Genomic DNA, 14,908 nt, shown 5'->3' with positions numbered 1-14,908 from the left:
TGGAGAGCTTGGCATCACGTCTAATTGGGAGCTTTATCATTGGCTGTATTTTTCATCACATGGTAATGGATGATCTTCTTTATTGTTGTAGACATCGGAGGATGCCTTAGATCCTATTGTTGCAGAAGGGTCCTTTACATTTGTTGGTTCATTAGTTAAAGACAATATCTTCATGTGATTGTAGATGTTGACATCTTTGGGATTCAAGGGGTCCGTGGTAGAGATATGGTATATGCTTTCATTTGATATAATCAAATGGAGCATGTTATCTCTTTTGAGGAGATGGTTTAGATCATGTTTATATTCCTAATTCTATTGTTGGAGCCTTGACATTGATCTTGGTTTAATTTCTTGGTATTGAGTGCTTTGATCATTTGCTTGATACTTCATGACATTGCTATGTTGCATTGGAGTTTGGCATGGATTGATTGATTACAGGTGCTCATGGATACTTGGAGACTTAGGTCAGGCTAGAGTTCTCTTGATTTGAGAGACATGTTCTTGAGATGTATACTCTTGATGAGATTTTAACAGAAAGTTTAAGGAGCCTACACCTTGGTTGGACATGAGTTCAATAGAGACCTATGAGGAGATTGTTCTTGAACAAGTCATGATGACTTGCATATCTTGGAAGAGCATTCTCATTCCTCACTCTTTGTCTACTCAGCAGTTTATCACTTGAGAGGTGTTGCCCAATGTTACTTTGAAGTGCTTTATGTTTTCTTTATTGTTTATGGATCTTGAGCTACAGTTAGTTGGTTCTTGAGGATTCATTGTGAGAGATGGATAGCATGGTTATCTTCTTGAAGTGTATTTTCATTTATGATGATTGTAGCAGATGGCAGTGGGTTGATTTCTTGAAATGAGAAATGGAGTTGTTTGATCTTCTTTGAGAAGCTTACATCCATGTAGATTCATGATATCATGCTATGTTTGATCTCTTGAGGTTGAATAGTTTTGGATGTTGTGGTAGCTTTTCTCTTGGGGTTGTAAAGGGGATCATACTTGGCATAGTTGACACTTAGAAGTGGTTGTGAAAGGACATGCTACATGCTTATAATTTGTAAGTTCTCTCTTTGGTCTTGGTAATCCTTTTGGATGTTTGGGTTCACATAACATTGTTTATGAGATTTGTTGGAGCTATGTTGGTCACTCTTTTGTGGTCATATGATATCACTTGTACTTCATTGTTTTTTGGTGATGACATGGTGGTTCATCTATCTCTTTTCTTTGTTGGATGTGGAGAACATGGGAGAGTTGTGGAGACTGGATGAGAGAGATGTTTCTTGCAGTATTGTGGATGGTCTTTGGTACTACATTATTACACTTTCTTTGTGTTGTTATCAGTGACTCAGTATGCCTTCAATCTTTCAGATTTGGCATTACCCATGCAGTGTGAGTTCTTCTATGTATTTGTTCTTCATCAACTGGTTTGCACATAGAGCTTGAGGTTGTAGTTTATGCGTTGGTTATGTTGTTGGGGTGAATTTTTTGGTGTTGGATATCTTTGAGGTATGAGTGATTGGATAAGTTAGCATTCGCTGCAGATAATATTTTTCAATCCCGTGGGTTTATCAGTTGGATTGGAGCAATCAGTTTGGGTGTTGTTTTGGCTGATGTTTCATGTTGTTTTCTGGAGAATTACTTTGTAGTTGTGTTGGGCTAAGACGTTGATTGTTTTTATGCTTCTGTGTAGCTCATGAGCATAGTAGAGTGGTGGCAGTATTTTGTAGCCATTGTTATCACTAGAATCTTATGCTTGTGTCATTTGGACAAGTGTCAAGTTTGTGCACGAGAGCATGTGTTAAGATTTATGTGGTTTCACTCCTATAAGGTCTTCGTCAAGTGGGAGATTGTTGGGATATGGTGACTCAACCTTATCATGATTTATTGGTTTTTTATTCATGCATTTTTGGAAGATGCTAAATGCAACCAAATCTTCCACAAAGATAGACATGTAGGGAAAAACAGTAAGTCTATTTTTTGGGCTTCATTCTCTTTGCTTTGTTTTTTAAGCAAGAGTTATGCATAAAGGAAGTCTCTAAATAAGTTGTAAATACATTGAATGTAGACACTTTAGAAACAGTTTGCTTTTGTATGAAAACTCTATAAATACAATGAGTTGCTGAAGAGATGTAAGAGAGAGATGAGAAGTTCTTTGCATAGGGTTATGCTGTCGGATTTTCTCTAGAATGGAGCAAGATGTAAATCTCCATGTGAAGGCTGAAAATGTATTGTAACTTATTGCTGAATAATGCATTAGCTTAATGGTTTGGAGGTTGGGGTTTTTACCTAGAAAGGTTTTCCCAACATATTTTTGTGTTCTCTATTCTGTCTTATTCTTTTAGTTTCATGATTGTAGAATAGTAATCTATATGTCATAGTGCTGCTGAAATTTGTTTAGATTGATAAACAGTAATCACTTTCCTTTTTAAGCTTTTAATTGTGGAAAATCAACAATTTGTTTCTACTTTTATGGCATAGTAGTATGTACTTGTATTTGCTTATTAGAAGCTATTCAAGAAATCTTTGATATAGGATGTGCATACTGATCTTAGATGGCTTTATGGGATGCTCTCATTTCCCATCAGAGGACAAAGAGGACTCATGAGTCTCAGTAACCAAAACAACGTCAATGGAATCAATGGCATCCTAAAAAAGGCTCGACAAAGACCATAGGGATGCTAGTCTAAAGGAATCAGAAAAGGGGGGGTGAATTAGTAATCAACCAAATAATCAACTTTTCAACCTTCTAAACCTTTATCTCAAGAACAACTTAGTAGTAGCACATAAAAGCATTCAACACCTAAACCATCTCCAAAATTGACACAGAGATTTTGGTATCTGGAAAACCAACTTGGGTGATGATCACAGTAGAGATTAGTACCAACAAATTGTGCTCTCTTCTGAGGTACAACTTGTGAGGACCTTAACCCTATAGGAGTTACAAAGACACTGTTAGGTATCACCCTGTTAAAGGATTTACCTCTAATCCTATTAGAAGCTTCACCCTATTTGGAGTAGCCTAGTTAAAGGACACTAAGCACTAATTAAAGTGCCACCTTATTATAGGATTTAAAACAAAGGACCTGTTAGGATCCACTCGATTAAGGGATTTTGACAATTGTAACAGTTAGAGAACAAAAAGAATGATCTGTAGAACAGTACTACCTCTACTTGATCAAATCCACTAAAGCTCAAACACACTTCACAACACTCTTAACCTCTTCTTGCTAGAACACATCTTGCACTTCTTCACCGCACTTGCTCAACCACAACCAACTACATCATATTGTTTACCCTTTACTAGTATATGTTGGATCTTCAAGTCCACCACCTTAATCAAGCCCTAGAATTTGAAATCAATATGTATTTCAAATATCTTACTTAAATCCAACTGCCACGAGACAAATCCTAAACCACAAAACATGTTTACACGATCACACCAAGCTATTCACAGAGTTATGTGCTAGAGGTCAAACATGTTTTGGCCAAACACTTGCTTCCTCTAGAATCTTCTCCACTCTATCATCGAACAATATGATGTCAGATATCTAGTTGTGAATCCACATTACTAGGTCATGACCAAGTGGACTGATCATACTGTAACCTTAATACCAGCCACTAATCACCAATTTACTCAAGACAACATTTCTAGTTATCCTATCCATCAACCCTCTCACTACTTTACTGATCACCTTTCCATTCTGGAACTACTTCACCTATCATGCTAATGAGTTGTGGTCAAAATTGTATCAAATTCGTTGTCTTCTTCACAACATCCTGAGATCACACAACTTTACTAGTTGTTCATTTGACAAACCAATCAAATCACTTGTCACTAATTGTTCTAGCAATTGCATTGTCAATTCACTACTCATCCCTTTCTTAACTTCAGTTGCAACAATCATAACATGGACTTTCAGAGACATCCTCAATGCTTGCTTAATGATCACACCCACAAAAACTCACTGCAACACTTTTCTCATCAAATTAATGCTAGGCAACATACTAGGAAAGCTAGGTCAATAGTTGACATCAATGACAACACAATAACTGATCATCATGCAATCCAAGTTGTACCATGACATTACTAACATCAACAGTCACCACACCATCAGTTATCAACAATCTCTCTTCACTTCATGCACAAACATGTTCAACACCAACCAATCTTTCCACTTTTGTCTTTCACCATTTACTTCAGATGCTTCCCCTTACATTGGGCTTCTCTTCTTTGCATACATTCTCCTCCTTTGTTGGCACATTCTTCTTCAAAACTAGTTCAATAAATTCTCTCCCCGTTTGACAACAATGCCAAAGGTGCCAATACACACATATTGTCTATTCTACAAATTTTGACTAGCCAATACTCACTACACCTACTCCCTTTAAGGAGTAGCCTCTAAACATCAATTCAAAGCATAGAGATATTCAATGAATACATTTGAATTGATGCAACTGCATCTTCTTCTAATTTAGCTCAAATATGGGAATGACCTCTAACCTACCTCTTAGATACTTACATCTATCCTTAGGCAATGGTTTAATGAATATATCTGCTACTTGTTCCTTTACTGGCACATATTCCAATTCATTTCCCTGAACCTGTTCTCTAAAAAAACGACACTTCATGGCTATATACTTGGTCTTAAGAGTACATCACTGAGTTTTTTGACATGTTAATGGCACTTGTATTATCACAATTCATCAGCAGTTCAATTATCTTCTTCTAAATTCCTTCCAGAATTTACTTGATCCATATCATATATATGCAATTAATTGCAAAAGCCACATACTCTCAACTTCAGTTGTTTATTGAGATACACAATTTTGTTTCTTGCTTGTCCAAGATACAAGCCTATCACCGACACTTCATGGCTATATACTTGGTCTTAAGAGTACATCACCGAGTTTTTTGACATGTTAACGGCACTTGTATTATCACAATCCACCAGCAGTTCAATTATCTTCTTCTAAATTCCTTCTAGAATTTGCTTGATCCATATCATATATATGCAATTAATTGCAACAGCCACATACTCTCAACTTCAGTTGTTTATTGAGATACACAATTTTGTTTCTTGCTTGTCCAAGATACAAGCCTATCACCGAGAAAGAATGCTCCTCCACTTGTGCTCTTTTGATCACCTACATTCCTTGCCCGATCAACATCAGTAAATGCATTCAATGTGAAATCACCTGTATCCATACCACAGACCATAATCTTCAGTCCCCTTGAGATAAAAGATTCTCTTTACTGCAACCAAATGTGATTCTTTGGGATTAGAGGAAAATCTAGCCACTAACCCAATTGCCTGTACTATATACGATTTGTTGTGCACCAAATATTGTAGCTTGCCAATCATTGATCTATATAGTGTCTCATCCACCGATTTGAAGTCAAATCTTCCTTAGACATTTTACAACCTATTACCATTAGAGTACACGCAGGTTTTGAGTCTTCTAACCCAAATGTTTTCAAGATCTCTTTCACATACTTGGTCTGACTTATGTAGATGTCATCTTTGAGCTAGTATATTTCTAAACCAATGAAGAATTTGATCTCATTGATCCTGGACATTTCAAATTCCTTCTTCATTTCATTTTCATTTCATTTTCAAATGCAACACTCATCTTATGATTTACTCCAAAAATGATATCTACAAATATTTTGGCAATTAGTAATCTATCATTACTTTCAGCCTTCAAGTACACATTACTGTTGTCAATTCTTCTTATGAAGCTAATCTTGATTAAGTATGAATGCACCTTTCATACCATGCCATTGGTGCCTACTTCAATCCATACAATGTTTTTTTAAGTTCACATACCATGTTCTTGTCTTTTGCGTTAGTAAAACCTTTTGATTATTCTATATATACTTCTTCTAAGATACCATTAAGAAATGTTGACTTAACGTCCATTTAATATACTTCAAATCCTTTTTAAGGAGCTAACGCAAGTAGTATTTTTACCCCTTAAGTCTGGCGACAGGTGCAAAATTTTATCCATTATCTAGGTCTTCTTTGCGTCCCTTTGCAAACTAGTCTTGCCTTGTTCCTAACCACCTCATCAATCTCGTCCATTATGTTTCTGAAAATCCAATTGGTACCAATCACATTCTTGTCCACTCGTCAAGGCACTAATGTCCATGCCTCAATCTTATCAATCTATTATAATTCTTTTTCTATGGTTTTTACCTAATCTTCACCTTTTAATGCATCCTTTACAGTTTTTCATTCAAATTCTAAAAGAAAACAAATACAAGTCTAGCGACAAGTGCAAATGTTTATCCATAATCTAGGTCTTCTTGTGCATACCCTTTGCAAACATCTTTCCAAAAAGTTTATCCAAAAAGTTTGAGCAACACCTTTCTACAACATTAGAGTCCTTGCACATTCATTAATCGGCATATTTCTCCTTTCACCAATATAGTTCTACAGAGGTGTTATGGGATCTGATATCTGCCTTATGATTCCTTGCTCTTTGCAGTACATAGTAAATTTATGTGAAGTAAACTCACACCCTCTATCAAATCTGAGCCACTTTTACCTCTTACTAGTCTTCATTTCTACTATAGCTTTAAAGATCTCAAACATGTAGAAAGCTTCAGATTTACATTTCATTAATATAACCCACATCATTCTAGAGTAATCATCCACAAATAGCATGAGAAATCTATCTCCATTATAAGTTTGAGTTTCTATTGGACCACATTGATCAATATGTACTATATCTACAATTCCCTCAGAAAAATGACTTTTACTAATGAAACTAGAACTAGTTAACTTCCCAAGCTGACATTCTTTGGACATTACATCGTCCGGTTTCACTAGGTTAGGTAGACCTCTCACTACTTTCATCTTACTCACTTTGATCAAACATTAAAATTAACATTATGTCATAACCAACAATCTTCAACTCTAGCAATCAGACAACTCCTAGTTGTAGAATTCAAGCGAAACAAGTTACCTCGGGCTTGTTCATTGGAAGCAATCACATCGCCTGATTTCTTAATGATCATCCACGTTCCATATTGAACTTCAATCTATATCCTCAGTTATTCAGCTAAGCAACACTTAACGAATAGTATTTCAAACCTTCAACCCAATAAATATCATCACAATTCATTTTATTGTTCAAAGCAATGGATTATTTACCTTTCACTGCACAAGGACTATCATTCCCAAGCCTTAACAATCCTCCATTGTATGCTTTCATTTTAATGAACTTGCTTTTATCACTGGTCATGTGATGAGAGAAACCACTATCTATCATCCAATCTCCATTGTGATTCATACTGGGACCCAATGCTTTTTCACCACCATCAAAGGGATCTTCTTTAACAGCAACAAACACAATTTCTTCTTCATCTCTTCCATCAGATTCCTCATTGATAACACCTTCAACAAGGTAACATGCTTTCTTGTTGCTCCTTGGCTCTTCTTTCTTTTTCCTTCTTTGCCTTATCAAGGCATCTAAAAGCAATATGTCCAATCTTTTTGCATGAAAAGCACTTCAAAGGCAATATACCTATGTATTTACCACTTCCTATAGGTAACCTCCTAGCAAGCAACACTAATTCCTCATGTTCCTTTTCTTCAGTCAAATCAGATTCATAGTCATTAGAACAATAAGCAAAAGAACTACTTGAAATATCCTTTCCCTTCATTGCAGGAGCAAGAGTCATAAATGACTTGAATGCAACTTCAATCTTAGGCATACTATTATCAAGGTTACTCAATTCAAAAGCAGTCAACTTGTCTATTTATTTATCGAAAGTAACAGCACCAATACCTAAACACCCGACTTCTTGAATGTCTGAGACTCTAATAGCCAACTGAGGCGATAAAGTTTTAAGTATCTTACTTACCGCATCCTCTTCCTCAAGAGTACCACCAGTACCTCTGATAGCAGCAACCACATCTTTGATCCTTTGACTATATTGTTCAGTGATCTCATTCTTTGTCATCCTCATTTCATCAAACTTCCCTTTTGGGCTATCTACCTTAGCCTTTTGCACATGTTAGTCTCCACCATAGACTTGTATCAATTTCTGCCAGATAGCCTCCATAGTAGTTGTATGTTCTTGTTGTACCTTCAACTGATCTGCATCAAGAGTTCCTGCAAGGGCAACATATATTGTGACTACATGATTCTAATACTACTCAGCCATACCTTTATTTGAGCTTCATTCTACCACACCACACTAGGTAGTTCTCCCTTGTTAACTTAGGAGCTACCTTCCTCATCATCTTTGGATCTTTCCCTTCAACTGTTAAGCTTCACCACAATAGAGGACTAGAGCTTTGATACTAATTGTCAGTCCTAAGTGATCGGATTATGGAGAGGGGGGTGAATCAGTAACAAACCAAACAATCAACTTTTCAACCTTTTAAACTTTAATCTCCAAAACAACTAATAGCAGCACATAAAAGCATTCAACACATAAAACCATCCACAAGATTAACACAAAGATTTGGTATCACGAAAGCCCAACTTGGGTAAAAACCACAATAAGGATTAGTACCCACAAATTGTGCACTCTTCTGAAGTATGCCCTGTGAGGAGCTTAAGCCTGTCAAGGGTTACAAAGATATTGTTAGGTGTCACCTTGTTAAGGGACTTTAAAGACTAATAAAAGTGTCACCCTGTTAAAGGATTTAAAACAAATGACATGTTAGGATCCACCCGGTTAAGCAATTTTGACTTTTGAAATTGTTAGGGACCAATAGAAAGAATGATATGCAGAACAACACTACCTCTAATTAATCAAAGCCACTAAAGTTCAAACATACTTCACAACACTCTTAACTTCTTCCTGGTTGGGTTGCACCTTGCACTTATTCACTACACTTGCTCAACCACAATAAACACCATAAAAGTATTTACCCTTTACCAGTATATATTGGACCTTCAAGTACACCGCCTTAATCAACCCCTAGAATTTGAAACCAATACATAGTTCAAATATCCCTCTCAGATCCAACAGCCATAAGACAAATCTTAAACCACATAAAACGTTTACACGATCGCACCAACCAATTCATATAATTTTGTGCTAGAGGTCAAACACATTGTGACCACACTCAGTCATCAGACAATGTGATGCCATATCATCACCTCTAGTCATGAACCCATGTCACTAGATCATGACTAAGTGCACTCATCATACTGCAACCTCAATACCAAACATTAATCACCAATTTACTCAAGAATACATTTCTCTTTAAACTATTCATCAACCCTGTCATTGATTCACCAGTCATCACACCATCAGTTATGCCAACAAGGGTCGTACCTATATCAGACTCGTTTTCTTCACAACCTCCTAAGATTACTCGACTTCACTCATTGTAGGTTTGAAAAATCAATCAAATCACTTGTCACTAAGTGTTCTAGCAGTTGCACTTTCAATTTATTGAATCCCTATCTTCACTTCAGCAATAGCGGTCATAACATGGACTTTTAGAGACATCCCCAGTACTCTCTTAACGGTCACATCTATTGAAACTTATTGCAGCACTTTGCTCATCATATTTATGCTAGGCAACATACAAGCAACACTAAGTCAGTAATTGACATCAATGACAACACAATAATTGATCATCATGCAATCAAATTTGTACCATGAAATTACTAACATTACTAGTCATTACACCATCAGTTATGCCAACAAGGATACCATTGTCATTTTAGCAATTGACATGCAGATAACCCCAAAGTATCCATAGGCATCATTTGGCCATGGAGATTGTCCTCAACTCCCAACTGGAGGGAGGAGAATCAAAAATGACAGCCCTAAGATTCCTAATAACAAGCCACTTACTGACCTGCCTAGCCTTAGCAACTAAACCCAATCAGTGCTTCAACTCTGACACTTGTGATTTAGTACAATCCTCATCAAGGTATATCTTAGTGGGAAGAGGAAAGAGCTTCCTCCTCGCCCTAAGATCCCGCATACGATCGGCAAGTGTAAGAAACTTAGAGGAAAAGAGTGTCATGGCGCCCAATCCAAGCTCTATCGAATGTAATATCTATACTATCCATATGACCGTTGAGAAAGGAATATATCAAGGAGAGGCTCAATAGAGAAGGGGGGATGGCCCTGACCTCACAAATTGAGTTCACGAGCCTATCTAACACGCTCATCGGCCAATCTGGCCCGTACAAGCTCCTCAACCCTCGAGAGTGGTATGGAACTAGAATTATTGCAAACTGAGGCGCAAGATTTCAATTGTTGTTATGTTTCGAACACAAGGGAGGGTAGTTTACTAAAAAGCTTGGGTTATTGGTCTTTAATTTCCCACATTTGTTCTTTACTAGAGTGTACCAGCTATCTAAGGTCAACCGAAGCACAGACCAATGTGTTAGAAAAAACTACAATCTACGATTTCAGTTCTACAACTGTAGATGATAATGAATGGACTGTACCACTTAGCAAAGAATTTTCACTTTCAAATTTGGCCATGCGATCAACAATCCGTTTGTAAGTCATTAATGTGGGTCGGAGGTCCACAACTTTGTCTGCCTAGAAATGCACAAAAAGAGGTGACCACGCTGCCTAGAAATGCAGAAGAATTGAATTGCAACAGCCAGAGACCACGCAAGTAAGCAACAAAAAGAGATGACCACGCTGCCTAGAAATGCAGAAGAATTGAATTGCAACAGCCAGAGACCACGCAAGTAAGCAACAACAAACAACCACAAAAAGAGAGAGAAAGCAACAAAATTTGTCATCATGGGTAGGTCAACATCGCACAAAGGTAGCAAATAATGAAGGCAACCCAAATGGCAGCCACTGTCAACAAACACGCACACAAGCAGTCACGTGAAAAAGAAGCAAGCACAGAGGAGAAGCCATTAACCACATCGCACAAGTCACAAGGGAGAAGAAAAGATTGAACCAACAGTGCAGACAATTATGCGCAAAGCCAACAAACAATGCCAATCAAGGCACGACGACAGTCACAATAGGAAAGAAAAAGAGAACGACCAATCGCAACAAGGAAACACAGGAGAAAAACTCGCGTGCACGAGAAAGACAAAGGAGCAACAAGAGGTCGCATTTGAGAAGGAAGACAGACTAATATCGATGCACCACACACACAGGCACAAGAAACAACGCACAAACAAAAACCATGAAAACACCGCAAATGCAAACACCGAGACCAAGGAACAATGCTACAGGGAGCCATGGTCATGAATTCAGGCAAGGTTGCAAGAATGATGACCGAGAGTTGTCACGCGAGGGAGCTCATGGGGAGTCATCACTCAGAGAATCATATAATAATTACAATTATTGAGATAATATACTTATATATGAATTATATAATTAATTAATATATAATTAACCATAAGAGATAATTATTATAATAATACAATATAGTTGATAAGTAGGAGATGATTTCCACAGCTAGTCAAATTGTGATGTGAATATCAGGATTTAACTGTGTGATTTTTGAGTCAAACTCGATGACTCATGTTTCATGAGTAGTGATTCAACATGAATCCATCTCTCATGAGAATAAATGGAACACTTAGCACTCATTGGATCTAGGTGATGCTCACAGGGGTGAAGCACCGGGACTTCCCGGGAGGTCACCCATCCCAGTACTACTCCAGCCTGAGCGCGCTTAACTACGGAGTTTCCTCCACAGTTAAACCCAAAGCTTGCAACCCCATTTGCAAAACCTTCACCAAGTGTTGTGCCTTATGAACCATTCATTAGAAAGCCCCTTAAGCTCATCAATTGATAAGTAGGAGATGATTTCCACAGCTAGTCAAATTGTGATGTGAATATCAGGATTTAACTGTGTGATTTTTGAGTCAAACTCGATGACTCATGTTTCATGAGTAGTGATTCAACATGAATCCATCTCTCATGAGAATAAATGGAACACTTAGCACTCATTGGATCTAGGTGATGCTCACAGGGGTGAAGCACCGGGACTTCCCGGGAGGTCACCCATCCCAGTACTACTCCAGCCTGAGCGCGCTTAACTACGGAGTTTCCTCCACAGTTAAACCCAAAGCTTGCAACCCCATTTGCAAAACCTTCACCAAGTGTTGTGCCTTATGAACCATTCATTAGAAAGCCCCTTAAGCTCATCAATTGATAAGTAGGAGATGATTTCCACAGCTAGTCAAATTGTGATGTGAATATCAGGATTTAACTGTGTGATTTTTGAGTCAAACTCGATGACTCATGTTTCATGAGTAGTGATTCAACATGAATCCATCTCTCATGAGAATAAATGGAACACTTAGCACTCATTGGATCTAGGTGATGCTCACAGGGGTGAAGCACCAGGACTTCCCGGGAGGTCACCCATCCCAGTACTACTCCAGCCTGAGCGCGCTTAACTACGGAGTTTCCTCCACAGTTAAACCCAAAGCTTGCAACCCCATTTGCAAAACCTTCACCAAGTGTTGTGCCTTATGAACCATTCATTAGAAAGCCCCTTAAGCTCATCAATTGATAAGTAGGAGATGATTTCCACAGCTAGTCAAATTGTGATGTGAATATCAGGATTTAACTGTGTGATTTTTGAGTCAAACTCGATGACTCATGTTTCATGAGTAGTGATTCAACATGAATCCATCTCTCATGAGAATAAATGGAACACTTAGCACTCATTGGATCTAGGTGATGCTCACAGGGGTGAAGCACCGGGACTTCCCGGGAGGTCACCCATCCCAGTACTACTCCAGCCTGAGCGCGCTTAACTACGGAGTTTCCTCCACAGTTAAACCCAAAGCTTGCAACCCCATTTGCAAAACCTTCACCAAGTGTTGTGCCTTATGAACCATTCATTAGAAAGCCCCTTAAGCTCATCAATTGATAAGTAGGAGATGATTTCCACAGCTAGTCAAATTGTGATGTGAATATCAGGATTTAACTGTGTGATTTTTGAGTCAAACTCGATGACTCATGTTTCATGAGTAGTGATTCAACATGAATCCATCTCTCATGAGAATAAATGGAACACTTAGCACTCATTGGATCTAGGTGATGCTCACAGGGGTGAAGCACCGGGACTTCCCGGGAGGTCACCCATCCCAGTACTACTCCAGCCTGAGCGCGCTTAACTACGGAGTTTCCTCCACAGTTAAACCCAAAGCTTGCAACCCCATTTGCAAAACCTTCACCAAGTGTTGTGCCTTATGAACCATTCATTAGAAAGCCCCTTAAGCTCATCAATTGATAAGTAGGAGATGATTTCCACAGCTAGTCAAATTGTGATGTGAATATCAGGATTTAACTGTGTGATTTTTGAGTCAAACTCGATGACTCATGTTTCATGAGTAGTGATTCAACATGAATCCATCTCTCATGAGAATAAATGGAACACTTAGCACTCATTGGATCTAGGTGATGCTCACAGGGGTGAAGCACCGGGACTTCCCGGGAGGTCACCCATCCCAGTACTACTCCAGCCTGAGCGCGCTTAACTACGGAGTTTCCTCCACAGTTAAACCCAAAGCTTGCAACCCCATTTGCAAAACCTTCACCAAGTGTTGTGCCTTATGAACCATTCATTAGAAAGCCCCTTAAGCTCATCAATTGATAAGTAGGAGATGATTTCCACAGCTAGTCAAATTGTGATGTGAATATCAGGATTTAACTGTGTGATTTTTGAGTCAAACTCGATGACTCATGTTTCATGAGTAGTGATTCAACATGAATCCATCTCTCATGAGAATAAATGGAACACTTAGCACTCATTGGATCTAGGTGATGCTCACAGGGGTGAAGCACCGGGACTTCCCGGGAGGTCACCCATCCCAGTACTACTCCAGCCTGAGCGCGCTTAACTACGGAGTTTCCTCCACAGTTAAACCCAAAGCTTGCAACCCCATTTGCAAAACCTTCACCAAGTGTTGTGCCTTAAGTAATACAATATAGTTATTAATTATAATTAATGGGGCAAGATTGGAAATGTGGTGACCCCTAGTGAAGGGGTACCACTAATAATTATATATAGGACGAATTAGTCCTCCTCTCTAATAATCTACACACAATCTGAAAACGAGTATGGGAACGCCCTAAGGATTTTACCTTGATGTCCCCAAAAAAATTATTAATGATGGGACATTTCCCAGTAGCAGAGACGTCCCCGAAATGCCAAGGGAATGGCTGGCCGTCCCCAAAATACATTAGGGTCTACACTCACAAACCCCCACTAGTTGTTGAAGTTGCTTGTCATATAAGGAATTTGATTAAAATAAGGGGGTCTTGAAGCAGACCAAATTCAAGAACTTAGAGAACCCATTTCATCACTATCATAATATCAATGATCAATAATGAAGTATCATAGCATCACTACAAAAGATTCAAATCCAAACCGCTCCTCGTGTTTTCGCAACACAAGAGAAGAAGCTACAAAATGCTATAGTGCAACTCGTAGCCTTTGCACATTTTGGTGTATGCAGTATTATTGTTTTTCAAATGCAAATTAACTCCATTATGGTAGCAGTTAAGTATTACTACTGGTAATGTTTTATAGCTGCAGAAGAAATCATTTCAACCTGCCATCAATTGGGTCACCTTGCTCTCTCCTCTGCATATTATTCCTGGCTTAAATGATTTGAAATCATTTGAAGTTGAACCGTTTCCTATTCTCTGCTGCTAGCATCCATGTCATTCTCAAAGGAAATCCGAGCATCATCGGTTAATTATTAATTGTGTAATACATTGGTTTATTGTAACTGCGCAATTATATAGTGACTGCATGAGGAATATTAAATAGATAAATAACTGCCGTCAACGACTCATGTAGCATCAGGTTATATTCTGCAGAGCATGTCTCTTCACCAGTTATTCTGAGAGATTATTTCAGGTGTACCGATTCTTCTGTGTTTGGTATCAATAAGATACAATAAGGTGCTCTGCGTACTATCG

The 14,908-nt window shown here is 38.3% G+C and overlaps 1 protein-coding gene across 1 annotated transcript in view; it reads right to left on the bottom strand.

The window, feature by feature from the left end:
• The window catches only part of RGD3 (ROOT GROWTH DEFECTIVE 3), a 216,116-nt gene that overhangs the window by 167,719 nt on the left and 33,489 nt on the right, over nt 1–14,908 (bottom strand). The window lies entirely within an intron of this gene.

This window comes from Cupressus sempervirens, chromosome 2 (assembly GCF_028749045.1).
Source record: "Cupressus sempervirens isolate cs-2001-9-10 chromosome 2, ASM2874904v1, whole genome shotgun sequence".
NCBI classification, from domain to species: domain Eukaryota; kingdom Viridiplantae; phylum Streptophyta; class Pinopsida; order Cupressales; family Cupressaceae; genus Cupressus; species Cupressus sempervirens.
The sequence above is the reverse complement of the archived record's forward strand: the minus strand, read 5'-3'. Positions and strand labels throughout refer to the sequence as shown.